We start from the raw sequence: 27,347 nt of genomic DNA on the forward strand, positions 1-27,347 counted from the left end.
GGCTCATTGATTGCTTCCACCTGAGAGAGCCCCTCCCTGGTTTTCTATTAAACAGAAAGTGCTTGCCCCCATTTCGCCATTGCAAATCCTTTCTATCACACTAACTGGAAAAGTTAAGTTACACCCCATTATCTCGCATTTGCACTCAGTATGGACAAAAGTGTCCAGAGTGTTTAATTCAGACATGTATTTATTTATTACGAGCATATGTCTGAACCCAAAATTATGTATTAATAAGTCCCCTTTCTGCTGGTCAGAGTGGATTGTCAGGTGGGTTACTACACTTGGTGACCTGATGAGTGTTGAGATCCTTTGAAAATTTGGTTCAACATTTTGGAATTCCCAGATCTCAGATCTTTAGGTATTTACAGCTGCACCACCTACTCTGTACTATTTTTGGGAGTAGCATACACCCCCTAATGTGTCAGACACTCTGTGAGTGGTGATTACTGCTTTTGGAAAAGGTCATGTGGCATCAGGGGTAATAATAGGGGTTAAGTATTGATTCTGTTTGTATATGTTTTGCTGTTCTTTGTTTAATATATGAATCAATTAAAAAAAAAAAAAATATCACAAAATATAAAACAGGTCAGAAGCAGAATTGTGTTTCCTACAGAATTTTGTTTTTGCAGCAGTTTATTTTAACTACATATTAAAATTAAAAAATATAGTATTTTGTATAATGCACGAGTGCGTAATTTACAGAATTTTAACTTTATTTTGAATGTGTAATGCTAACTAATAATTTTTTTACAGTATATGAGCACCCAATCTGTTTTATTTCAATTGAGACATTAATTAAATTTACACTTACTCTCCGGTCAGTAAGCGAATCAGATGTTAATTCAGTAACTGCTCTGACAGAATCAGTGAAGTATTCTTTAGAATAATTGAAACTGCAAATAGTTTGTACAGTAAGTCTGACTGACTATCTTATACCTAAGTAAGAGTAATATTAGGTAACTATGTGTACTTAATATGGGTTATGTTTGGGTTAGTTTTAGGTTTAGAATTAATACCAAGTAATTACTTTAGTTGTTGTAATTTTATAGTATGTAAATCTAGAACAGTACTGTAAAATAAGGTTCTACCGAACTGACTCATAAGAGTCATACAATCATGAATCGGACTACACTGGTCAGGTTATATTTTAATTTTTGCATGTGCAGCAAATTTAATGCATTAAAAGACATGTTGCCTTTATTTTATTTCCTGGTTCCCTGCCTTTTTAAATCATGTTTGTTTCAGACTACAAGCTCAAATCTAGTAAAAAATATGTTTTATTTTGCCGTGGCACTGTTGATTCAGCAAGAGTACAAAATGGGCAATGTATGTTGCAGAATCCAACATACCACAAGATGCATTTTGCTAACGCTTAATAATTAGTTATGTGGCGGCCATCCCATCATCTGAAATTAAGGTCAATATATCTACTGTAATAATAACCATGGAGAGTTGACAGAGGATAATCATTTTCATATTTGTCTTGTTTGAGATTATTGGATTAAGATTTTATTGAGGAGTGGGATGTGCATAAACAACATCAGCATGTGACTTGTAATAAAAGTATAGATGAGACTTTGGATTTGGTGTTAAATCTGGAACTTAAACATTCAGTGGCAGGAAAAAGTATGTGAACCCTTTGGAATTAGCTGGTTCTATATTAATTGCTCATAAATTGATCTCATCTTCATCAAAGTCACAAGTATAGACAAACACAATGTGCTTAAGCTAACTACACACAAACAATTATAACCGTTTATATCTTTATTGAACACATACCATTAAACATTCACAGTTCTGTGGAGAAAGTAAGTGAATCCTTGGATTTAATAACTGGTCAAACCTCCTTTGTCAGCAATATTCCTCAAACAAGTGTTTTTGGTAGCTGCGTTTTAGACCTGCACAACGTTCTGAAAGGAATTTTGGACCTTTCTTCCTTACAGAACTGCTTAAGCTCAGACATATTCTTAGGATTTTTAGGACAGCATCTCTATGGGGTTAAGGACCGGTCTCTAACTGGGCCAGTCCAAAAGGTGGATTTTCTTCTTTCAAAGTAATTCTGTAGTGGATTTACATCTATGTTTAGGGTCATTGTCATGCTGCATCACTCAACTTCTACTGAGCTTCTTAGGAAATAATTTTTTCCTAGAAGATTGTAAGCGGTTCATGCCCCAAAGCAGCAAAGCATCCCCAAATAATGATGCTCCCTCCACCGTACTTCACCGTTGGGATGATGTTTTCATGTTGGTATGCGGTGCCCTTTTTATGCCACATGTAGTGCTGCGTGTTCTTCCCAAACAATTCAACATTAGATTTATCAGTCAACAAAACATTTTCCATGTAGCGTTGTGGAGTGCCAAGGTGGACTTTGGCAAACTTCATGCATGCAGCAAAGATTGTGTTGGAAAGCAGTGGCTTCATTCACGGTGTCCTGCCATTGACACTATGTCTGTTTAACGTTTTGCGTAGAGTTAATTCATGAACAGAGATGTTAACCAGTTCCAATGATTCCTTCAAGTATTTATCTGCCACTCTAGGCTTCTTTTTTTACCTTAATGAGCATTCTGCGGTGTGCCCTTTGAGTCATCTTGGCTTGATGGACACTTCTAGGGAGAGTAGCGACAGTAATTAATCATACCCATTTATAAACAGTTTGTCTAATTGTGGACAGATGAATATCTATGCTCTTCAAGATAACTTTTTAACCCTTTCCAGCAACAATTCTTCATCGTGGGCCTTCTGAGATCTAATTTTGTTTGTGAGGAAAGGTCCACGTCAGCAGATGCTTCTTGTGAATAGCAAACTCAAAATATTTGCTTTTTATAAGTTAAAGTAGCTCTAACCCACACCTCCAATCTCGTCTCATTAATTGGATGCCAGGTTTGCCAACCACTAACTCAAATTACACGTCATTAGCCTTGGGGTTCACATACTTTTTCCAAACTACAATGTTTTACAAGAACAACACAATCATTTGTGTTAATAATTAAAACAGATTGTGTTTGTTCATTATTGTAACTAATGAACAATTTGTGTTTGTTTGTTATTGCACTATTGTAACTGATGAAGATCAAACCAGATTTTAAGACAAATTTACACATAAATGCAGGTAATTCCAAAGGGTTCACATACTTTTTCTTGCCACTGTAGCTGCAAGCAGAAATTAGAAGAAACCAGTAGCTATAAGAGGATGAAATGGACTTCTGTAATCATAACTAAAAAAAAATCAATCCAAAGTTCCAGGTTTTGCTTTGCTTTCTCTATATACACTTTATCTGAATAATCTCAAGAATCTTGAGGCATAATGTTGATAACCAAATGTGACTCCCTTTTTTTTTAAAAAAAAGCATAAATCGAGGTTACAGTGAGGCACTTACAATGGAAGTGAATAAGGGCCGATTTTTGCAGGTTTAAAGGCAGAAATAATAGCTTATAATATTATAAAAGCACTTACATTAATTCACCTGTTAAAACTCATGTATTATTTCAGCTGTAAAGATGTTTAAATCATAGTTTTTAGTCTTTTTAAGGTTTGTTTACATTATATCATCATGGCAAAGAAGTTGTTAAATTGGTTATAACTTTACACAGAAAAGGTTAGTAAGTGATTGTATCACACTAAAATCTTGTTAACAAACATGTCCTTTATGTCTTTTGGCTAAACTTTTAAAATAGTGAGTATTTTAATGCTGACAGATTGGCCCCCATTCATTTCCATTGTAAGTGCCTCACCTTAACCCAGATTTTTGCTTTTTTTATTATTAAAGGAGGGGCAAGTCAAAATACTTTTTATGCCACAAATGCGGTCGATTGAGCTTAACTTGTATTGAACCCAGAACATTCCTTAAGACCAGTTTAGGAAGTTGCATCGACAAAAACTCAAAAAATCTATTTATTGTGCAAATGTATAAAAGCCAAAAAAATAAAAAAGCCACTGGATGAGTGGTTAATGAGAATTAGATTTGAAAGGTTTTACCTAAAAAAAGCTGGGCTGAAGCTTTGAATATAGACCAGAGGGAAAGCAATATTAATCCAGCTCATAATTACTTCAAATGTCAGGAACATTTGTTGTTTATATGGCTTCTTTAGATCTCTTTGTTTGTATATATACACAATCAAAAATATATTTTAATATATGACAGAAACAAAATGGCAGTCAATGTCTGATTAAAAGTGTCTCAAGTGAAACCACAAATGTAAAGAAAAATGTGGGGAAAATAGTAAAAAAAAAAAGAAAATAATGACCCAGCAAGACAGCTTCATTATTATAGACTGACTCACACTTTTGAATGGAAGCCCAATGATTGGGTGGGTGAGAAGAGAGCGAGGTGACAAATGTATTAAAAAAAAACATATGCTAATCGGAAAGACGAAGTGGGTGGCCGGTACAAAAGGTTTGTCTGCTAGTTCAATAGCATTTTCTAATAGGTGAAATAGAAGGAAAAAGATTAATCTGCAGGAAACAAAAACAGCACAGCCTTTGGCATGATCACAGATTCCTACAGCATTCTTTTCACTGCCAAAAATGTAACTCAGAATGACAATCAAGTTTTACATAATCTCTAATATCTAAAGCCCCAATGGTATAATATGAAAAGGAGTTGTTAATGAAAAATTTTAAAAGTGCAGATATTAAAGGGTACTAAACCCTAAACCAACTTTTTTTAGTTAATGATCTGTAAGCATGGGGCTTTATTAGTACTGGTCATTGATTCAAGTAATTTTTTTGACATTTGTGTATAAAGTGTTTTAATTCTACAATATATGGTGTAAAAACGTCTGAGTGCTGCCCTCTTCAGGTTGAACGTGGCTACTGCAGTTGAATTTTCCTATTGGCTGTTGCGGTACTTTGTGATGTAAGCGGTGACAGCTGACGTAAGCAGGTTCCAGCTCACCACGCCAGATTCATGTACATGTCGTCTTGCGACCGTGTGAGGAATAATAATAACATAGAGTCTGACAGCAGCTGTCAATTAATCCGTCACTACGAGTCTCAGGTGCCCCCCGGCTCAGCCCCGCACTCGGTTTGTTCCCTCTATCCCCGCCGGGGTCTGCCCACTTTTCCTGCATTTTCAAATATTTCTAGTGGGTGGAGTCAGACTCTGAGCAGGTGTTTAGTTACCCTTTAAAAAAGATCATGCCACAAGTTCACGCATGTGCAGAACTCTGCAGAAAGATCTGCAAAATTGGAATTCCTCTCAATCACAAACTTCTACACTCTCCCCATCTCATGTGTGTTTGTTTAGTCAATATTTTTATCTAAATTGGTAATGTCTTTGGCAGCCAATAAGAGTTTAGTACTTTCAGCTCCATAACAGATTTTGCCATGTTTTAATAAATTCTGTATATTTCCCCCAAGAATTCTCATGGGTTCTCGTGACCAAATTTGCATCATAACATTTGATCATGAGATGTGATAAAAACCAATGCGATATGACCATGAGGTATGATGACATAAAAAAAAGTATTCACAGCGCTTCACTTTTTCCACATTTTGTTATGTTACAGCCTTATTCCAAAATTTATTACATTCATTATTTTCCTCAATTCTACAAACAATACCCCATAATGACAACATGAAAGAAGTTTGTTTGAAATATTTACAAATTTATTAAAAATAAAAAAAAATCACATGTACATAAGTATTCACAGCCTTTGCTCAATACTTTGTTGAAGCACCTTTGGCACCAATCACAGCCTCAAGTTTTTTTGTGTATGATGCTACAAGCTTGGCACACCCATTTTTGGGCAGATTCTCCCATTCTTCTTTGCAGGACCTCTCAAGCTCCATCAGGTTGGATGTGGAGTGTTGGTGCACAGCCATTTTCAGATCTCTCCAGAGATGTTCAATCGGGTTCAAGTCTGGGCTCTGGCTGGGCCAATCAAGGACATTCACAGAGTTGTCCCGTAGCCACTCCTTTGTTATCTTGGCTGTGTGCTTAGGGTCATTGTCCTGTTGGAAGATGAACCTTCACCCCAGTCTGAGGTCCAGAGCACTCTGGAGCAGGTTTTTATCAAGGATGTCTCTGTACATTGCTGCATTCATCTTTCCCTCGATCCTGACTAGTCTCCCAGTTCCTGCCACTGAAAAACATCCCCACAGCATGATGCTGCCACCACCATGCTTCACTGTAGGGATGGTATTCGCCAGGTGATGAGCGGTGCCTGGTTTCCTCCAGACATGAAGCTTGCCATTCAGGCCAAAGAGTTCAATATTTGTTTCATCAGACCAGAGAATTTTTTTCTCATGGTCTGAGAGTCCTTCAGCTGCCTTTTGGCAAACTCCAGGAGGGCTGTCATGTGCCTCTTACTGAGGAGTGGCTTCCGTCTGGCCCTTACCATACAGGCCTGATTGGCGGAGTGCTGCAGAGATGGTTGTTCTTCTGGAAGGTTTTCCTCTCTCCACAGAGAAATGCTGGAGCTCTGTCAGAGTGACCATCGGGTTCTTGGTCACCTCCCTGACTAAGGCCCTTCTCCCCCGATCGCTCAGTTTGGCCGGGCGGCCAGCTCTAGGAAGAGTCCTGGTGGTTCCAAACTTCTTCCATTTACGGATGATGGAGGCCACTGTGCTCATTGGGACCTTCAATGCTGCAGAACTTTTTCTGTACCCTTCCCCAGATCCTCGATATAATCCTGTCTCGGAGGTCTACAGACAATTGCTTGGACTTCATGACTTGGTTTGTGCTCTGACATGCACTGTTAACTGTGGGACCTTATATAGACAGGTGTGTGCCTTTCCAAATCATGTCCAATCAACTGAATTTACCACAGGTGGACTCCAGTCAAGTTGTAGAAACATCTCAAGGATGATCAGAGGAAACAGGATGCACCTGAGCACAATTTTGAGTGTCATGACAAAGGCTGTGAATACTTTTTTTCTTCTTTTTTTTCAAAGATTTCAAACAAACTTCTTTCACATTGTCAATATGGGGTATTGTTTGTAGAATTCTGAGGAAAAGAATGAATATAATCCATTTTGGAATAAGGATGTAACAACAAAATGTGGAAAAAGTGAAACGCTGTGAATAATTTCCGGATGCACTGTACTGCTTTAAGGCTTTTTTTACCTCTAAGTGAGTGTCATTGGGCACATACTGATCCTGATTTCCCATCAGCAAGGTGATGAACAGATGCTTAATAAATATAATAAATATCTGACTCTGGAACCTCGGGTCTATGATCAGGACATGCAAAAAATGTATTAAACACCAAAAGAGTGCACTATACAAACAGGGTAGCCATGTTTTAAACAATGAATTTCCAAGACATTTACAGTGATTTGTTCCTGTTTAAAATCATTTAATAGAGTGGTGGATTTTTTATTGCAAATAACAATCCTTGGAATTAACAGATTTAAATAATTATACTTATTACTGTAAAAATGTCTCCAAAAAGACAAAAATGTATAATTAAATTTTAATGTGGATAAATCCATGTATTTTAGTGGTAAGACTTAAAAAAAAGTTAAAAAAGCATAAGCAAATGCTTTTTTATAATAATTTACTAAAGGAACATTGCGGGTTCAATACAAGCTAAGCTCAGTCGACATCGTGTAATATTGATTACCACAAAATATTATTTTGACTTGCCACGCTTTTTCTTTAATTCATGCAAAAATGGAGGTTACAGGAAGGCACTTAAAATGGAATTGAAATATTTTCAAAAAAATATTGTTCTTTGTGTTCTTGCAAGTTCATAATTAATTTTGTTAATGTTAACGTATACAACTTTTAATATTAAAAATGTTGAAATTAACATTGACCAAGATAAATAAGTGCTGCAAAGGTATTGCTCATAGTTAGTTTATGTTAAGTAATGTAATTAACAAATGTTAATGAAATACAACCCTTTTATTACATTTCCATCACTTTCCCAGGCTTGGAAGTCACATTATTTTAACATTCCGAAGGTTTTTCCATGATCGTGGGAACCTTGTATTCACATCAACATGCTATCACAAAAATAAAACAAATAATTCAACACAAAGTGTTGCAGCGCTTTGAAATAACACCTTACATAAAAAGAGTTGGATTCAGCTCAACACACTTTTAGAAAGTCCAGAGGGAGTGGAGAAGCTCTGGTACTCTGCAGAACAGGCGGGAGGGGGAGGCGGTAAGGAGCAGAGGGGGAGTAGTTGGCGGAAACCTCTGCTTTCAAAGTCAAATCCACTCCTCCACACAGACTGTCAGAGGGATATGGAGTGGGCTCTGTACTGCATGGGGGTGGGATTCATCCAACTGTTGGACTCAATTCGGGCCAGGGAGAGACAGAGATGTGGGGGCTCCAGGGTCCCCTTACTCTCGGTTCCTCTATTAAAGCTTATGAAAGACACTTTATGGGCATCTCATAAAACACACAAGAGAAATCGAGCCTCTTTGTAGATGACTGGTAATGATTAATTTAATTGCATTTTAACATGATTTTTTATAACAGGGAAAAGTCCCCACAAGAATCCGCTCACAGAACTACATATATCTAGTGGTCGACCAATATATCGCAGAGGCTGATAAATCAACCTATTTCAGACTTTTTTAAATATCTCACGAGGCAGATATATTTTCCCGTTTGGCCGATTTTTTTCTTGAGGGTGCCGAAAATTGTCTGCTTGCATGTGAAGTGACTGGGACATGCAAACGACTAGTCACGGTTCGTTTTGTTGTTACGTGCCATCGTGTTACTACAATAATAAACCGGTGTGCAACACAGTCTAATTTAAACAGTCCGCACATCAGAGCAGCGGCAGATGCGTTTGAGCTTAAAATGTTAAAGTGCTTGCCTGTTTCATTCTCCCTCTCTCTCCTCAACAGTTCCCTGTAACTTTTCTAATGATAAAAAGGCAAATATCAATAAAACTAATATAATATAGCACCTGTAAATATGCGCATATCTCATTTAAACAGATCTAATAAACCAACCTCACACAACTTCAGCAGATCCAGCACCAGGTGGAGCGCTCCTAAATCTTCCTCTGAAGCATATATTCTAACAGTCTCTCCTCAACAGTTCCCTGTAACTTTTCTAATGTATTAACATGTGGATGTCTTGTTTAAACAGATGTAATTCATGAACCTCACGAAAATCCAGCGTTTTCTTCCTGTCGAGTGCTCATCTAATATCAGCCAGAGTAAATAAATTCAGGATCAGTATCAAACGTTCCTCTCTGTGACAATCCAAGCAGGCGATCCAGGCTGTTTAAATTGTCAGGAGATTGAGGCTCGTGCTGAATCCGCACGAGTGTGTAAGTGCAACTTCAAGGCTGCATCCAAAAGCAGGAAAATCTACTCTGGTAGCTGTATACGGAGGTAGGATGAAAATAAGGTGCTTTTCAAACTGTTCGGAGACCAGTTTCCTTAAGAGTTCCATTCATTCAAAACAGATGTCAGTTAGGCCATTAACTGATTAGGCAGCAAGTTAGCATGTCAGCTGCCTATGTTCTCGGATGCAGCCCAAGGTAAAAGCTCTTCACTTGTGTTATATGTAAATGTCTTAATCACTATGCACTGAATGTACAATTGGTTTGACTCAATATTTTTGGAGTAAACGTGATTGCTAACGTGTACATGCCATCAATGGTTGCTGGACTACTGTGTGTACTGTTTTTTCCTTTTCCTAATATATGAACAATTTCTTCATGTGTAAATAAATTACAAAAATGTGATTACTAAACAGAAATCAGAAGAAACTGCTATCTACCATTTAGTTTTGTGTGAAACTTAGTAAATATATTGCTAAATAAGAGTTTATTATTATTAAACTTTAACAATTTTATGTTTGTTATTTTCAATATTACATTGTGTTATATATCAGCATTGTATCGGCCACCCTGCTCTCTGGATATCGGCATCAGCCATTAAAAAAACCCATATCGGTCGACCACTACATACATCTATTTCTAAAGGTCCAAAAAACATTGTATGCCTTGTTTATGTAGCCAGCTTAACTTGTTTAATGTGAACTGGGTAATTTATGAGAGAATACAGATGCTCGTGCATATGCTTATCTTTGAAATATGAGAGATGACAGGAATTCAGTGTAGAATATGGTAAAAAGCCAACTTCATTACCATACATGCAGTAATTATTTTTATTAGCAACCTTGGCCAATGAGAAGAGGCAGTCCATGGTTGCTAGGTGACACACTGCTTTCTTCAGGATGTAGTAACGGTCCCCAAATAGCCTACATGGCAAAAAAATAAAAGAAAGGAATCAAGAATGCTGTTGAGGAAGAGAGAAAAAGAGTGCTGTCAGGTCAGAAAGTACAAAAAAAAACATGTTTTTATCTGATTAAATAAAGCACATGCTGTCAAATCAGAACCAAAGCTTCCTGATTTCAAAGTCTCTTGATATAAAAGCACTATAAGCATTTTCCAGCCAATCAAATAGGGTGCTACAAAAGGACTCTTGTAGGTTTATATATCAGCTACATACGGAAGTTGATCCACTCATGACTGCAGTCAATATCCAGCTGCTCTCTTAACTGCAGCAGGTGCCAATGTTTCTCCAGAATGAATGGAGTGTGATAGCATCCCACAACCTTAGTGCTGGAGATGAAAAGTAAATCTTTAAAAGGTTAATGCACAAACTGCACAAAATTGGATTTAGATGACAAGGAACCATGAGGGGGAAATGTATGGTGGGAGGGCCACTAGGTAAAATCTCTTTTAAAGGTGTGCTCAGTAATTCTATTCTCAGTAAAAATGTCTCACCCCTAAAAAAAATGCACAGTACTTTTGAAAAACATTTAAAATATTTACTTCACGTATAAAAAAATCTCACTTAAAATCAGTCAATCACTCAAGACGAAGAATGCATTTATAAAAATGCCTAAATAAATGCAGTTTTTAATAGAGCTGAGCTGCCTCATGTGACCCACTATGTTAAGAAAACGTAACCACTCGAATACTTCTTCATCTTGGCAACTCCCCTATTTGGACAATCATAGAATAAATTAATCATGGTTGACTGAGAACAGAGCATTTCTACAATGGCATCAGTAACAAAAACTATAGTGTTTAATGCTACATCAAGGTCTGAGTCCAAGACGACTTGCATTTCGGTCAAAAAATTACTGAATCCACTCTTGAAGGGATAGTTCATCCAAAAATGGAAATTCTCTCATTATTTACTCACCCTCATGCCATCCCAGAGGTTTGACTTTCTTTCTTCTGCAGAACACAAATAAATATTTTTCGAAGGATATTTCAACTCTGTAGGTCCTTACAATGCAAGTGAATGGTGACTAAAATGTTGAAGCTCAAAAAAGCACATAAAGGCAGAATAAAAATAATCCATAAGACTGGTTCAATCTATATCTTTAGAAGCAATATGATAGATGTGGGTTAAGTCCTTTTTTACTATAAATCTCCACTTTAACTTTCAGAATGTGAAAGTGAAAATGGAGCTTTACAGTAAAAAAAGGATTTAAATATTGATCTGTTCCTCACCCAAAATCACTTCAGAAGACATATACTTAACCCATGGAGTCATATGGATTACTTTTATGTGGCCTTTATGTGCTTTTAGGAGCTTCAAAGTTCTGGTCACCATTCACTTGCATTGTATGAGACCTACAGAGCTGAAATATTCTTCTAAAAATCGTCATTTTTGTTCAGCAGAAGAAAGTCAAACCTCTGGGATGACATGTGGGTGAGTAAATGATGAGAGAATTAAATTTTTGGGGTGAACAATAGTGCCCATCTGTTTATTTTGACCCAGTCTGCTGGGAAAATAGATGACATACTGTTTTTTACTTCAATGAGAATCTACGCAGGAAAAAAGAGAGACTTAACTGTAAATTGTGCGAAACCTCTTGTTTTATTTTAATTACTTTTACTGTCAATGTTTGAAAAGGGATGAGAAACACTGACATAATATACATGTGGCCTTAAACACAGAGGTAAAGGCTGAAAATTATTTAAAAACTAAATTAAAGATCACATTTCCAGAAACAATACATGAGCCAGAGAAATTTACAGGAAAATATTTTCTAGTCACCCTTTACATTACTATCTATGTTTCAGTGTGGCTACATAAGTAATTACTGAGTAACACTAATGACAAACCTATTGCTAATGTGTAATTATTTGGTATAAAAGTTTGTAAGTGCATCAGATTAATGTTATATTATTTAGTAATTTTAATATTTAGGTAACATGGACATTGTAATGTAAATTATCTTTTGAAAAACACATTATTTCTGTCACAAAGTGCAATATTCTCAAAAGCTTTATTTGGACCAAATTAAAGTCATACAAATCAGTATTGTCTCATTTGATAATCTTGCTACTGATGGCTGTATTCAAAGTAGTTTTGCAGAACATTGATGAGAAGCAGGAAGGCAAAATGACATTGATCATCACTCAGAATGTATTCCACTGTCTATTATTGTGGCATCAACTATTTCAGATAATCCAGCCACTTAAAGGAATATAACAAAGAACCAAACTGTGATAGATCACTTTGCATGTCAGTCAGACAGACTCTTTCTGTCTAAGTGGGCAGTTCTTGGTCAGAATAAACTGCTAAGTGGACCAGACTTTAAGCCGAAAGTCAAAAGTCTGGCTATGTGAGACTACCGGCTGGGAATAGTGGGAGAAACATGAGTGCTCTGGAACAAAGAGCAGATGGAGAAACAGGTGTTGAGTTGCATACGAAATGTGACATTTCAGACACTGTCCTTGAAGTTGTCATATTGTAGTAAGGCCAGATTCACAGTGGCTAGAACAAAATTAGTAATTGTCTGCTTTTACCAGGTTGAATGCTGTAGTTTTTTTGTGGGACACTGGTAATAATTAGATTGTCAGGAAGACAAAATATCACATGACTGTGGACAACTGGAACATTGCGTCCTCTAGTAAATACCATATTTCATGATTCATATCTGTTAAAATGGCTTTGATACTCAGTTCCTGAAACAAGACAGGTGTTGATAGGATGACAGAGGTGGGGAGAGGAGTCATCTCTATTATTCTTGATGACACTATTACATGTTGGCCAGACACAGTTGTGTAGTCCCAACGATGGGATTATTAATATCAGATGAACATCTCGTCGATGCTACCTTATGTCCAATAGAACACTCTGGATTTCATATTTTCTCCTCTGGATCACTGGGAAGTCAGTCAGATCCACACACAACTCTGTCTTATTACCTTCTTAAAAGGATGAAATTCAAAGAACATTACAATACAACACCAAATATCTCACAATCCATAGTATTTCACATAGGGATCTGAAATAAATACAAATTATTTAAGGTGAAAAGTTATATAAAGTTGTCAAAGTGTCAAAATATGCAAGATGAAACTCACTTTGCAGTTTTCTCATCAAGTACTTTCAGGAAGTTGTGGCTGGGCTTAGTAGCTGGGGTGTATCCAGTAGGATGTTCTCTAGAAGGGCAGAGCTGAGATGTGATTGGATTTCAGGCTCAAGGACTTGAAGCTCAGCAATCAGGCACGAGAGAGTGCTGGCGATAAGGTAGAATTCCTGAGAAGAAAACTGACAGAGGCATTCAGAGGAAAAACGTTGTGACAGGGCGGGGTCGGGTCGTGATTTTTAACACACGGCCCTTATCCGGCTAATCAAGCCTCCGAGATGGATAAATGCCGACTGCGGATGGTGGTGCGACAGAGAGAGAACGTTTATGGGCAGCTGTCCGTCCTATATGTGTGTTTGTGTCTTTTGGTTTCTGTTTTAAATTAAAATATTATTTATATTGTCAAGCCGGTTCTTGCCTCCTCCTTTCCATTGTTCCCTTTACACTGGTGCTGAAACCCGGGAAGGAGGAGGGATACGCCGTAGTAGAGTTCTCGCCGCTACCATCCACTCCAACAGAGCAGCAGCGGCCATCTTCTGGGAACGGAAGAGCTCGGCTGCCTGGAAGCGGAGGAATTGCCGCCGACCGCAAGAGAGACTGAAACCCGGCGGGGTCTGAGATTGCCGACCGCGAGCGGGGAGGGGTTCAGCGGGAAAACCGCTGCCAGGGGCAGGGGAGACCCCTTCTGTTCCCGAGAATGTGGCGGGGCGTTCCATCCTCCAGGGGCTGGACGGCTGCCTCTGATCCGCCCGGGGAGGCATGGCTGTCGTCTGTTAGAGGGCGGAGGAGTGGCCGAGGACCATGCTACGGTGTATCGGAGAACTGGCGAGTAAAAGTTGTTCTTTTCTCTCTCTCTCCTCTCTCTCTCCCACTGCCGCTCCGCGTTGGCCTTTTCCCTCTCTTTTAAATTTTACTGTTTTATTGTTTTGTTTTGGGGTACTGCACTGTTACATCATGGCGGGGGCTCCCCGGCTTGAGAGAACGAGGGAGGAATGTGCCAGGGCAGAGGGCGGAGCCGGGTCGTGATTTTACACACCTGGTCCCTTATCAGGCTAATCAAGCCTCCAAGAGGGAAAAAAGGCAGACTGTGGACGGTGGTGCGACAGAGAGAGAACTTTTACAACTGTCGTCCTATGTGTGTTTGTGTCTTTTGGTTTCCGTTTTACATTAAAATATTTTTTATATTGTCAAGCCGGTTCTCGCCTCCTCTTTGTTCCCTTTACAAATGTATTTTAAGTGTTTATTTTTTTTATCATATTATTTTTCCCTGAGGTCCACTTATATTGTTTGTAAACGTTTCTTAAATCAAAATAAATGATAAATGAGTATCATTCCATAAATGCCATAAATTAGTTTTTCATTACACCTTCGCATGTAAAATGAGTGCAGTGCTGAACCACACATGGGCGGCAGGTTTGCTCTTGAGATCAATATAGCTTACAGTGCCACATATTTTAATAATTACCTCTTAATAAAGCCTGTATTACATTGTGATCTGTTCACAAAACAATCAATATGAAATGTGCTGGAAAACTGTTAAGGTTGGACTACTTTCTCCTTACTACCTCACCGTGACTGAATGGTCAGGTTTCTGAATATGGAATAGGATTTATTGACTTAAAAATTTTGGCATGCCTATGTTTATGTATATTCATCTGTCTGACTTCAGAATCTTTCACATTTTAGAACAAGATGCTTTTGAGGCTAACTTTCAAAAGACGTTCTTTCTGGATTAGGGAGTACGTTTTAACTACTTAAAGTTAAAGCAGGTTTTCATAGTACTTCAAACTCCTGTTTCAAAAGATCCATATTAATGATGGACTCCTGAAGTAAAAAAGTACCCTATATAGTACACAATAAGTCATGCAATTATTTAAGTACAGTACCGTGCAAATGTTTTAGGCACTTAAGATGTTTCACAAATTAATTTGTCTTAAAATGGTTATTTATACCTTCATCTATAGTGTGTCAATAGGAAATATAAATTTTAGACTCCCATTTAAATTACATTTACAATTAAATTACATTTACAATTAGAATAGAAGAACAGGGAGACCTGCAACAAATGTTATGGCCTCCACAAAGCCCCCCACAGAATATCAAGTCAGTCTAAGATTACATAAAGAGACAGATGTAATTGAGACTGCCTAAACAGATCTGTGGTGAATTCTCAGAAAAGCTTGGTACGTCCTATCTACCAACAACCAAAACTGTGTCCAGGTGTACCTAGGAGAACTGGTGATGTTTTAAAGGCAAAGGTGGTCACACAGAATATTGCTTTTGCTTTTTTATGTTTACTGGATTTGTATGATGTTATCTGATAAATGAAAACAATTTAAGTCATTATTTTTGAAGACATCCTCACTATGCAACATTTTGTGCCTAAACCTTTTGCACAGTACTGTATAAATTGCTGTTCATTGTGCAATAAATATTTAATCGAAAAAGAATTGATTACCAGACAGACAAAACAATGTCGTAACTTGTGCTGGGGCAGCATTGATCAATATATGACGAGCACAAATGCACAAGTATGCAATCTGTAATATCCATATTTTGATGATAGTAAACACCAAGGAGCCAATTAAATCTCTGCTTGAACTCGGTATCTGTTTATAAACATCAAGCCTATTTCCCAAAGGATCAACGTTAGTCATCCCAACTAAACATTATGCACTATAATGAGGCAATACGTATCCACTCTATGCATTCATTAAAACTCTGTGAAAGTCCCCTGTTAATATATGTTTAATTTGTGATGGGATGTGCTACTTTGACACCACAGGCAAGATTGGGACAATGGGTCATTTAATGGGACATTTAAATGGATAGTTCACCCAAAAATGTTAATTCTCTCATCATTTACTCACCCTCATGCAATCCCAGATGTGTGACTTACGTTTTTCTCCTGAACACAAACAAAGATTTTTTAAATAATTTCTCAGCTGTTTGTCTATACAATGCAAGTGAATGGTGGTTCTGAAGCTCCCAAAAGCACATAAAGGCAGCATAAAAGTAATCCATAAGATTACAGTGGTTTTATCCATGTCTTTTGAAGCAATCCAATCTTTTTTTTTACTGTGCATCTTGCCATCGCAGTCTCTAGGCACGGTCATGATTTATAGCTCTATTACACTTCCTAGTCAATTATTTTATGCTGATTTTATGTGCTTTTCAGAGCTTCAAAGTTTTTGTCAACATTCACTTGCGTTGTATGGACCTACAGAGCAGAGATATTCTTCTATAAATCTTTGCTTTGGTCTGCAGAAGAAAGAAACTCATACACATTTCATAAGGCATGAGGGTGAGTAAATGATGAGAGAATATTCATTTTTGGATGAACTATCCCTTTAATAAGAACATGGAAACAAAAGGTAAACTGCAAAGATTTACTTAAATACCAAGGAAAAATTTCTGTGATTTCAATGATTTTAATGTACCAAGAGTTTTAGTCAAATTACACTACCAGTGTGAAGTTTGGACACAAATACTCGTTCTTTATTAAAAATATTTTCCACATTTTAGAATATGGAATGATGGGAATTATGCAGTGAACAAAAAATGTTCTACAAAATAAAAATGAGCTTCTTCAAAGAATAGATAACAGCTCTACACATTCTGGGCATTATCTCAACCAACTTCATGAAGTATCCACCTGGGATGGAGTTCCCATGTATCCTTCCACTTGCTGACTGTTTTGAAATATTATAATATTTATTATAATTTAAACGTTAGCTTAGTAAATAAATTCATTCCAAATTATATTTGTGCAGCCATTTAAGCATAAGCTTTTAGTTCAAAGGGTTTTTAAGATCATGAGAAACAAACTTTTGACTGGCAGCATACATTTAGGCCTTCAACACCAACCTTTGGACATTTATTTCCATAAATTCTCAATTTGTCTTTGATGGATGCATTTCTAAAAATGGCAGAAAATGCAACGACAGACACAGGCAGGAGAGTAAGGGTTATTGAGGACATTCCCACTCTCTTTAACAGCCTTGCAACATCCACATGCTACAAAACAATAATCATTCACATTCCAGCTCCTGCTTTTTTCATTATGCTAATAGAGCCATTCAACAGAAACACACCATTAAGCACCTTCCCTTCAACCTCCTGCATGATTCCACAGATGAATGAAATTATATTTGAAGAGAGCAAGGAAAAATATAGAAGTTACCATTGGATAAAAGCAATGTATTCGATCCTTGAAAGGTTTATATTTTCAGACAAAACCTGACTGTTTTTTCTGTCACCATAGCCTAAAATATTTAGTTCTCTCTAATTCAAACTAACTTCAAATTGCAGATGAAAAGGGTCTTCCTGTTGGAACTTTGAACTAAGAATTGTCAGTTGTTACACCTGAAAGGGATCTTGAGAAACTGATTGTTTAGGCTCTATAGGCTTTACTTTTTTATGGTAGATACTACAAAGTCCTCTCTCGAGATCTGGCCTGCGAGAAAAACTGGAGGGATGGAAGAACACTGGACAAAGAGAGCAAAATGTCAGCCACTGCCTCCTGATGAGCCCCAATTTCACTGAGGGAGAGAGAAAGAGAGAACAAGGGAGAGACAGGATTTAAAAAATCAAACAGAAGCTAACTAGCCAGTAGGGACTGTAGTTAACAGATGCTATGTACACAAACAGGGTCCAAAACTAACAATCATCAAGTGCCAATTAGAGTACAAATTGACTTTGTTTTCTCCAGAACTCCATGTGGCAACTGATATGTAGCATATTACGCACTTTAAGGCACCAAAAAGAAACTTTTCAAATGAAAACCACATTTTTGTGTACAAAGAAGAATGGCTCGTCATGTATATGAAGAAAAAAAAAACAGCAAAATAATTCCTTTGTGAAAAAGAGTGAAAAATACATATATTTAAAAACAGTAAAAAAATAAAAATAAAATGCTAAACTGTTTTATGGCCGATAAATATTTTTGACTAAAACATTTTCTCCATTCACCCACCATATAAATCTCCACTTTCACATTCTGTAAGTGAAAATGGAGATTTATAGTAAAAAAAAAAGGATTTAAATATTGATCCGTTTCTCACGCAAAACCGATTGGATCGCTTCGGAAGACATAGAAAACAACTGGAGTCATATGGACTGCTTATGTACTGCCTTTATGGAGCTTCAAAGTTCTAGCCACCATTCACTTGCATTTAAAGGATACAGAGGTAAATAATTTTTTTTAAAATCTCAGTTTGTTTTCTGCAGAAGAAAGAAAGTCATTTTTATCTGGGATGGATTGATGGTGAGTAAATTATGAGAGAATTAAATTTTTTGGGTGAACAAATCCTTATAATGGCGTGATATTCTTTGCCTCTATTCAAAAATGCTTCCCAACATGTCTGTTTAGAGGTTTGGCAGGAAAATATGTGGATTTAAGATGAAATTATAATTATATGGAACCAAACAACTTTATTCTTTATAAACATAATCGGATATGTTCAAGCGTGCATTACGTCAGCGGTATAGTTGAAAAATCGTCAAGATTTAAAGGCATTTAAAAATGGCATCACATGGATTGTTTCTTGGAAATTAAATTCTTATAAAAAAAAAATGTGGACAGTTAAAAAAAGAAGAAGAAGAAATTGTAAGTAAATTCATGTTCAAATACTGCAGTGTTTTCTCATAATCTGTACAGGGATTGCTCAATGAAATTATAATCCCATCAATCTAAGAGGGGTGCAAAGTTCCTCCATTTGCAACAAATGACAGCATTTGGATTAACCCATACCCAGAGTTATCTCATGATGATATGTGTGGTTATGTGGAGATTGTGGCATTCTGCAAAGTAAATCGCAGTATCCCACTCTCTGTTTGAAGAACCATTTCTCTTTCAAGTCATTTTACATTTATCAACAGTATTGATGACAGTGACTAGCAAAGGATGTCCCTTTGTACTTGAATAATGTCTGATGTGACACAATTCAGGGGCTGGCACTCCCACTTTCTTAACAGTCTGAGTGAGGTCCAGAACGCAGAGCAGACTGCCCTTCACTGAACCTGTGGTCTGACAGCAAAAAGAAGTCTTCACAAAATCAGAACATACTAGATAATGGACAAATCACTTGGTAAAAGTCATTTATCCATTGACACAATACACACTGTATATGACAATTGTCATCTCATAGTTAACAAACATTTGTATGCATGTTTTTCCCTTTTGTTCCTCACTTAATGTAGGACAAAATCCATGGAATTTAGGATCAGATCTTATTGTACATGTTTTATATATGAGACCCCAGTCTGACCACTTGTGGATGATTACTCGAGACAGTTGTTAAAACCACGTGTAAAAATGTTGCCGTAAATTATTCCAAAATTCATGTTTTCCTCAGTTTGAATAAATGACTCGCCTGGTTACACAAGATCTCCAGGTTCTTCGTGGTAGTAGCATTAAGCACCATATGTTCTGCATCACACAGCAGTCTTCTGAATAAGCTGCAAACATCACATCATATCCAAAGTGTACTATCCAAAAAATTATTTAATTACATCTGTACACAATTTATAACCTGCAATACAAACAAGACAAACTACAATACAAAGTCATGACAAATTATTAGGCATTGAGGCTCTGTTTCCACCCAAGACACTGTTAATTATGGCTCTTTTAAGAAGTCTGTGTGGTCAAGGCCTGTTATTTTTCTTTAAAGAATTTGCCTAATATGCCCATAATAGCTGGACATTTCAGAACACGCACACATCAGGGGTGACACTTAGTGTAACCATCACGATTCACATTCAACTCTGCTTCACTACTTGGATTAATGAGTGCTCTTCTTAATACCTACGTGTATGTGCCTGAGAAAGGTAGGTGTGAGATGTGTCTACTTTAGGTGTGGAGTATGTCAGAGCACTAATAGGTTCACACTATGCCACTGCATTCTTGAAAGTGTTTGAAGCAAAACCAATGAGCAAGGAAAATGTAGCTACAGCATATTAGAAACCAGGCACTGACTCATCCAGAGTAGAAATACAGAGTGAACACATTATGGTTAACACACTGTGTGAGCTTGTTATAATATTTTCTAAATATTCATTTTGTTATCCTTAAGATTGTTTTACACATACTGCATCTGTTGACACAAAGAGCCTATTTTTGTTGCACGTCAAGCACTGAACTCAGCAGAAAACACATTGAAAATGCACTGCAAACCTATTTATCAACGTAATCTTCTGCAACAGGGTTTTATGGGGCAACATAAAAGTAATGGAGTGAACTACCCACCTATTGTTGGAAAAAAGAAGTCTGTAGTAGGACTTGATGCAAGATACACTTGCAGTGACAGGCACACAGACAGTGTTTTATATTCAGTAAATCTGACTAGGTCATAATTTTCTCACCGTTATGTCGACACAAACAAGGGATGCACCGATAGTAAACATTTTTGTCGATTCTGACTTCTGATTTTAACAAAAAAACTATTGGCCTATACCGATACCAGTATTTTTCCACTTACCTTATTTTGTCATCAGGTCAATGTTTTGAACATACATTCTGTTTTCAAAATGTACAAAAGCTTTTTATTGTTCTAAAAATAAATAATTTTTGAAAATGGATTGGATCAGTAAAACACATGACAGGCCAAACTTTTAAAGACTGACACAATGAAAGACAGAGTATAAAAATGAAATAAAGATATTGAAAAATTGCTAAATATCAAAGCATGATGATTGATGTGAAAAAAGATCTTGCAATTCAAAACAATACAACTCACATTTGACAATTTATTTTCTGTATATAACAGAACATCACAAATATGTATTATGCATATGTTGGGCAATTCCACGGAAATGTGAACCATATAATAAAAAAATAAAAAATTACCAACTGAACAAAAACCCCCTTTTAGGTTTTATTGTGATATATTGGATTATGCCATAAAACCATTAGAGGGTGCCGCTTGTATACACAATGCTGACTGAATCGCTAAATGTAGTCTATTTTTAAGCTTTCAAGGTTCAGTAATCGCGCAAACCATATTGCGATTTCAATCTTCACTCAATCGTGAAGCCTTTATGGATACCATACCAATGCTATGAAGTCAAATTTTGTTGGTTTCAAAGCGTTTTGGATGGTTTTGCCTCATCACGTATAGGTAAGTGTAACTTTCCCAACTGTCAAGTCTGTAACAAAATGTTATAATTAAATATACACCAATCAGCCACAACATTAAACCCACCTGCCTTATATTGTGTAGGTCCCCCTCTTGCTGCCAAAACAGTGGCAACCCACATCTCACAATAGCATTCTGAGATTCTATTCTTCTCATCTACCCTTGGTTTGAGCAATAGCAATGGTGTTGCCTGCCTTAGCAAGCACCATTAATAGCATACATAGACAGATGCGATTAGACAGATCACAGAGGTTCCTGTAGTTTAACTGGTAGAGCATGGCCTAGCAACGCCAAGATCATAGTTTCGATTCCCAGGGAACACAATAACTGATCAAATGTATTTCATGAATGCATTGTAAGTTGCTTTGGATAAAAGCGTATGCAAAATGTGTAAATGTACAGGCCAGTAACAGACATTTGGAGTCTCATCTCACATAGAATCCCTCTATGGATGCATTGAAAAAGAATCGTCATTGGCTAGTACACTTTTATTTTTACATCTAACATTTAAGAGGTATGTAAAAAAAAAAAAAAGGAGCAGGGATTTGCACAACATTTGACCAAACCACTGCATAGATCCTGCAAAAAAATATTTGTTAAAAGTCTTCAATATTTACAGTGTTTGTTGAAGTAAAAAAATAAAAGCATTTGTCCCTTTAAATATTTACATATTTACACATGTATTACATATTATTTATTCGTAAGGTCTCTTTCCTACCTCACACATGGAGCATTGCAGTGTTTGATATTTCCAAGAGTGCTGGTACTGACACCTTTTACTAGCCTCTTTCAACCTTCTGTCATTTGTGATTTAAGCTGATCTGTGGTTAAATATCTGCAACAGACCTCTGTGTGAGGAGAAACGGTGAAATGCACTTGAAGTGTTTACCAGCCGCTGCTTTCTTAGATCGCCTTGGGCTAAATTAAAGCTCTGAAAACTGTTCTTCCACTGAATTTTGAAGATGCTGTACACAGTAATATTCAGAATTTTTCTTCTCCTTTCTCTGCAAATGTCAGTTATTTAAAATTTTCTTCTGAACACTCTTTTTAAATGGAGTTTCAGGAACTAGGCAACTATCAGAAACTATTGAGCCACTTTAATTCAAACCGGAAGTACGTCATCAGTTGAATCAATGACTCACTTTTAGCAGGTAAAATACGCTCATTTGTCTCCACCTATTAGTGTAAAGATGTAATCGGCAGAAATTTTCACTGAACAAATCGGTGAACTTAATCTAAATCTATCCACTACCTGTAAAGCCACATACACAGACAAGCTGAGTAACACAAATAGTAAAGCATCCCAGTGCTGTTTTACTAAATATCAGCACTCTTAGAATGACGCTTGGCCAATCAGATTCAAGAACCAGTACTGTTTATGACTTTAGTGTGCTAAAATCGCTTATTAATCTTTCCTGTGTAAAGTTATATCCAATCTTACAACTTTGTTGCCATAACGACGTAATGCCATTAACCCTAAAACGACTTTGTATCAGGGAGGAGGGTGGGGCCGGGTCGTGATTCTACATACACAGTCCCTTATCAGGCTAATCAAGCCTCCGAGAGGGATAAAGGCCGACTGCGGAGGATTGTGCGGGAGAGAGAGAACGTTTACGGACATGTCCGTCATGTGTGTGTTGTTGTCTTATGTTTAAGTTAACCATTAAAATATTATTTATATTGTCAAGCCGGTTCTCACCTCCTCCTTTCCATTGAACGTTACAGACTGTAAAAATTACAATTTAAACAACTTTACAGCTCAAAAGTACTTACATGGATTGTTCTGGTCAAAGTGGTGTATTATTTATTAAATTCAGCATTTAAATGCCCCAAAATGTGCACCATTTACTTCCGTTGCAAGTGTCTCACTGTCTCCTTGTTTTTTGCTTCTCTTTAAAGAAAAGGAAGAGTCAAAATTATTTTGTGGTAATTGACTTAAATGCAACAAATGCCGTCGATTGAGCTTAACGTGATTTGAACCTGGCCAAGCTGACACAGCTATCAATAATAAAAAAAATTAAATAAAAAAAAAAGGCCAAATACTGAACAATTAATTGCCCGGCCAATATTTTCACTCTATCACTACTTGCTTGTCAATCCGTTCTAATAAAAGTGACAGCAAGCAAAGATAAACCAAGCATGCAGCATGAGAGAAATCATGGGCGAAGGAGAGGGAGACTGTTATGTGGATCCTAAACAACACAGAGAGGTGATTGAGAGTGAAAGCCAGCACCCCTCATCCAACACGTGTCCATCCTAAAGGACAGCAGACATTGATTGGTCACCCTTCCGTCAACAAGGAAAGATTTTTCAATTACACACACACTGACCTTACATCCATTTGGGCAAATAAATCTATCCAAAAGATCAGCCGACAATTTGTGAGGACTGGAGGGCAGACATCAAACAGACAGCTGGCATACATAAACAGACAGTGTGATATAGACAGGAGATGAAGATAAAATGATTTATTTTCTTGATTTATTTTCATGGTTTCCCAGAACTGATTGAGAAGTGTCTTTGTAGAAGTCTTTGATAATTCTCATTGCAGTAGGTATTCAAAAACAACACTTTCACGATTCTCATTGTGAATTCGGTCATCTGTTTGGACACTAAGAGAAGAGAAAGAGAAAGTATACATGGGACTGAAGGAAATAGTAAAAATTAAGTTAGAGGTGCCGTAAGTAATTTTTTGAAAACCCTGAATAAAATTAAATCACACCTGTCTCTGTGACAAGCCCTAAGCTCTGTAAACAGAAAAAAGGTCCGGGGGCTGGCCCACACATTTTTAGTGAATCAGAAAACTAGCCAATCAGAGATGCTCTCTGCCAGTGAATCGGGATTGGAGACTTTGGGTTTGACATTTGTCTTTGGAAGGCAAAATGGTGAAATTTAGCAGTTATTTTACAGCAGTTTAAAAAGGTAATCTGGGTGAGCTAATATATTTAAGGCAACACTCCAAAAAATATTCCTGCATTTGCTGTAGGATTAGTGCACCAAATAAAAATAAAAAAAATCCCTGTAAAGACAACACTGTAAAGAGATGCTATGGACACTAAAATGCCATGGCAAAGTGACACACAAGAAGAAAAAGAAGTTTAAAAAGTGAAAATACTATTCTTGTTAATGACTATCCCAGGTTTAATACAAGTTTAGCTCAATCAACAGTATTTGTGGCATAATACTGATCACCACAAAAAATAGTACTGAATAAAGTACCTGAATAAAGTACAAAAATCAAAGTTACAGTGAAGCATTTACAATGGAAGTGAATGCGGCAAATTTTGGAGGTTTAAAAGGCAGAAATGTGAAGCTTATAATTTGATAAAAGCACTTACATGAATTCTTCTGTTAAAACTTGTGTATTATTTCAGCTGTAAAGTTGTACAGACATTTTAGGGTTTGTTGACATATCATGGCAACGAAATTGTAAAATTTACTATAACTTTACACATAAAATGTTAGTAAGTGATTTTATCACACTAAAATCACGTTAACACCCTGAATATTCCTTAAATTACTATTCCTTTACAAATGGTGTGTGGTCCAAAATCATCTAACTTTTAACTTAATTTCACTGCAAAATAAAAAAGAAATAAGAAATTATTGTGAGAATTATGACAATATTATCATGACAATTAGAAACAATTAAGCATATGCACATACCTGGACATGATTTACCTACAATCTCTATTAAATACATTTCTCAAGATTCTTGTTACTACATAAGATAAATAATTCTTTGAAACTGTGAATTCTATTGTTTTTGTGTGCGTGTCATCCTGAAACCTTCAAAATCACTTGTGTTTTTTCAGTGGGTTTATGCTGCTTATAAGTCTCACATACACACATATTCTCTGTGCTTCACCATCATTCCATTCACTTTTACCTCCCCACCATTTTGCACCGCAGAGATCTCAAGGACGCAGGTTTGCTTTGTATCTCCATGCTGTTGCTGGGGCAACAAATGAACATATATGGCCTGTGCAAGCACACAACCAGCTTCATTTTTCCCAACAGTGCAATAAAATATATAAATAATACTAATTCATTAAAATCTGTTTTGTGCCTGTGGGAGCCTGCTTCTACAAACCACAACCATGCAAACACATTCTCTAAAAGACAGGCACAAAGAAACTCTTTACGGGGAGCATAAGAGAGGAAAATACACTCACACAGATATACAACCTTTCAATATGAAGCAACATTTTTATAATCAGAACCTAAAATCTGCCATTCCTATTTCCATGCCTCAATAAGACTTTCAGTTTCATGTAATGTCATACATGACACGATATGGGTAACTGCAATGCAAAAATAACTGTTACTAATTATTTGTCTTATTTTCTGATAAATCTAAACATCCTTAAAAAAAGAAAAAAACTACTTGAGAAGCAGAATGACGTAATATATTAAGTATTGTTTTCAAAGAAATCTAACAAAATATAGTGGGGTTATATGCACACAAAAAAAAACAAGAACTTAGAAAATAAAATTTTTTTCCCTTTTAATTGTATTTATTATTAAGACAATTTAAGGCAAATAGCTTTATATATAGAAGTAAAAAAACAAACAAAATATTTATAAAAAAACAAATATCTTATATCACTCTGCTTCACAAGTTAATGTATCTTGTTTTAAGAATGTTGAGATATTTTACTAGAAAACAACATTTTTGAAGTGTGACAATGTGTCCACTTATTTTCTATAAACATAAGATTTAATTTCTGTTTATGTATGAGAAAGTATCATAGGTAGTGTAACTGGTCACCATTTCTTTTACATTTTTAACCATTTGTTATATACATTTTTGACTAAATTACAACATTTCCATGTAGTCTTTCAATTAATATGAGGTCATAAAAACTGCCTGCATATCAAATCTAAAATAATGATCAAAATGCCTCTTTAAAATAGATTTAGATGAAGTACAGCATGTTACACCACAGGAAGGCAGCACTCCAAAATTATCTAATGCAAAACTACAGTACATAATGTTTTATAAGCCCACTGGTAAGCTTTAAATAATTTTTAACAAATATTATACCACAGATGCTGTCAACAGAGCTTGACAACTGAATCCAAAACATTCCTTTAACTCATTTATGGACACTTCTGACTCTCACTAGAGTAGCCTCATTGATTTAATATCACAGACAAATAATGTCAAGGAGGAGGATTTCATTGAAGAAGCAAATAATAGGCAAACATACTGTGAAATGTGACTGTGTTACATTTAAAAAGAAATTGAAGAGTTGTATGATATTTGATAGGTACTGCAGAGAATCAGAATCCATTTCAAGTAACTAACACACAATGGGATATACTGTTGGCAGTGGCATCTTCAACACAGCACCTGCAATCCCCCTGAGGGTTTTCATAAACCCATAGCACTGCAACTACTCGGCAGCGGTTGCTATGGTCCCACCCGTGCTACAGCATAACACCCTTGAGAACTGAATAGTACAACACATGGTCAACCGTTGAACTCGGTATACCAGTCATACTGCAGTCTGTACTGCCATTTATAATATCCAATGCAACATTGAAATAATATTTGGAGGAAATAACTATGAAATGAGATTAATGATGATGATGTTCCTTCTATGTTTATAGTAATACTGAAATGGGAACATTACGAGATTACTCTCGCTCATGTTGTACTCATGATGACAGAATTTTCATTTTTTGTTGAATTATCCCTGGCTGCAGATTTGGACACTACCTAAACTAATCAATTGCAGTAGAGTGCACAGTGCCCACCCACCTTTTCAGCCATCTGAAGTATGTTTTCCCATTCATTTTTTTCATAGACTTTTTCTAAAATCCTTCAGAAAAATCGGACAAAAAGATAAATGTAAAAGACTGTGTACTTATTGTCTGAAACTATTA

At 36.5% G+C, this 27,347-nt stretch overlaps 1 pseudogene; it reads right to left on the reverse strand.

Moving 5' to 3' along the window:
- LOC127624353 (DNA mismatch repair protein Msh3-like) overlaps positions 1-19,742 on the reverse strand; it is a 79,938-nt pseudogene extending 60,196 nt beyond the window's left edge.
- Between the last annotated feature and the right edge of the window lie 7,605 nt (positions 19,743-27,347).

Source organism: Xyrauchen texanus, chromosome 3 (assembly GCF_025860055.1).
Source record: "Xyrauchen texanus isolate HMW12.3.18 chromosome 3, RBS_HiC_50CHRs, whole genome shotgun sequence".
Classification (NCBI taxonomy): Eukaryota; Metazoa; Chordata; class Actinopteri; order Cypriniformes; family Catostomidae; genus Xyrauchen; species Xyrauchen texanus.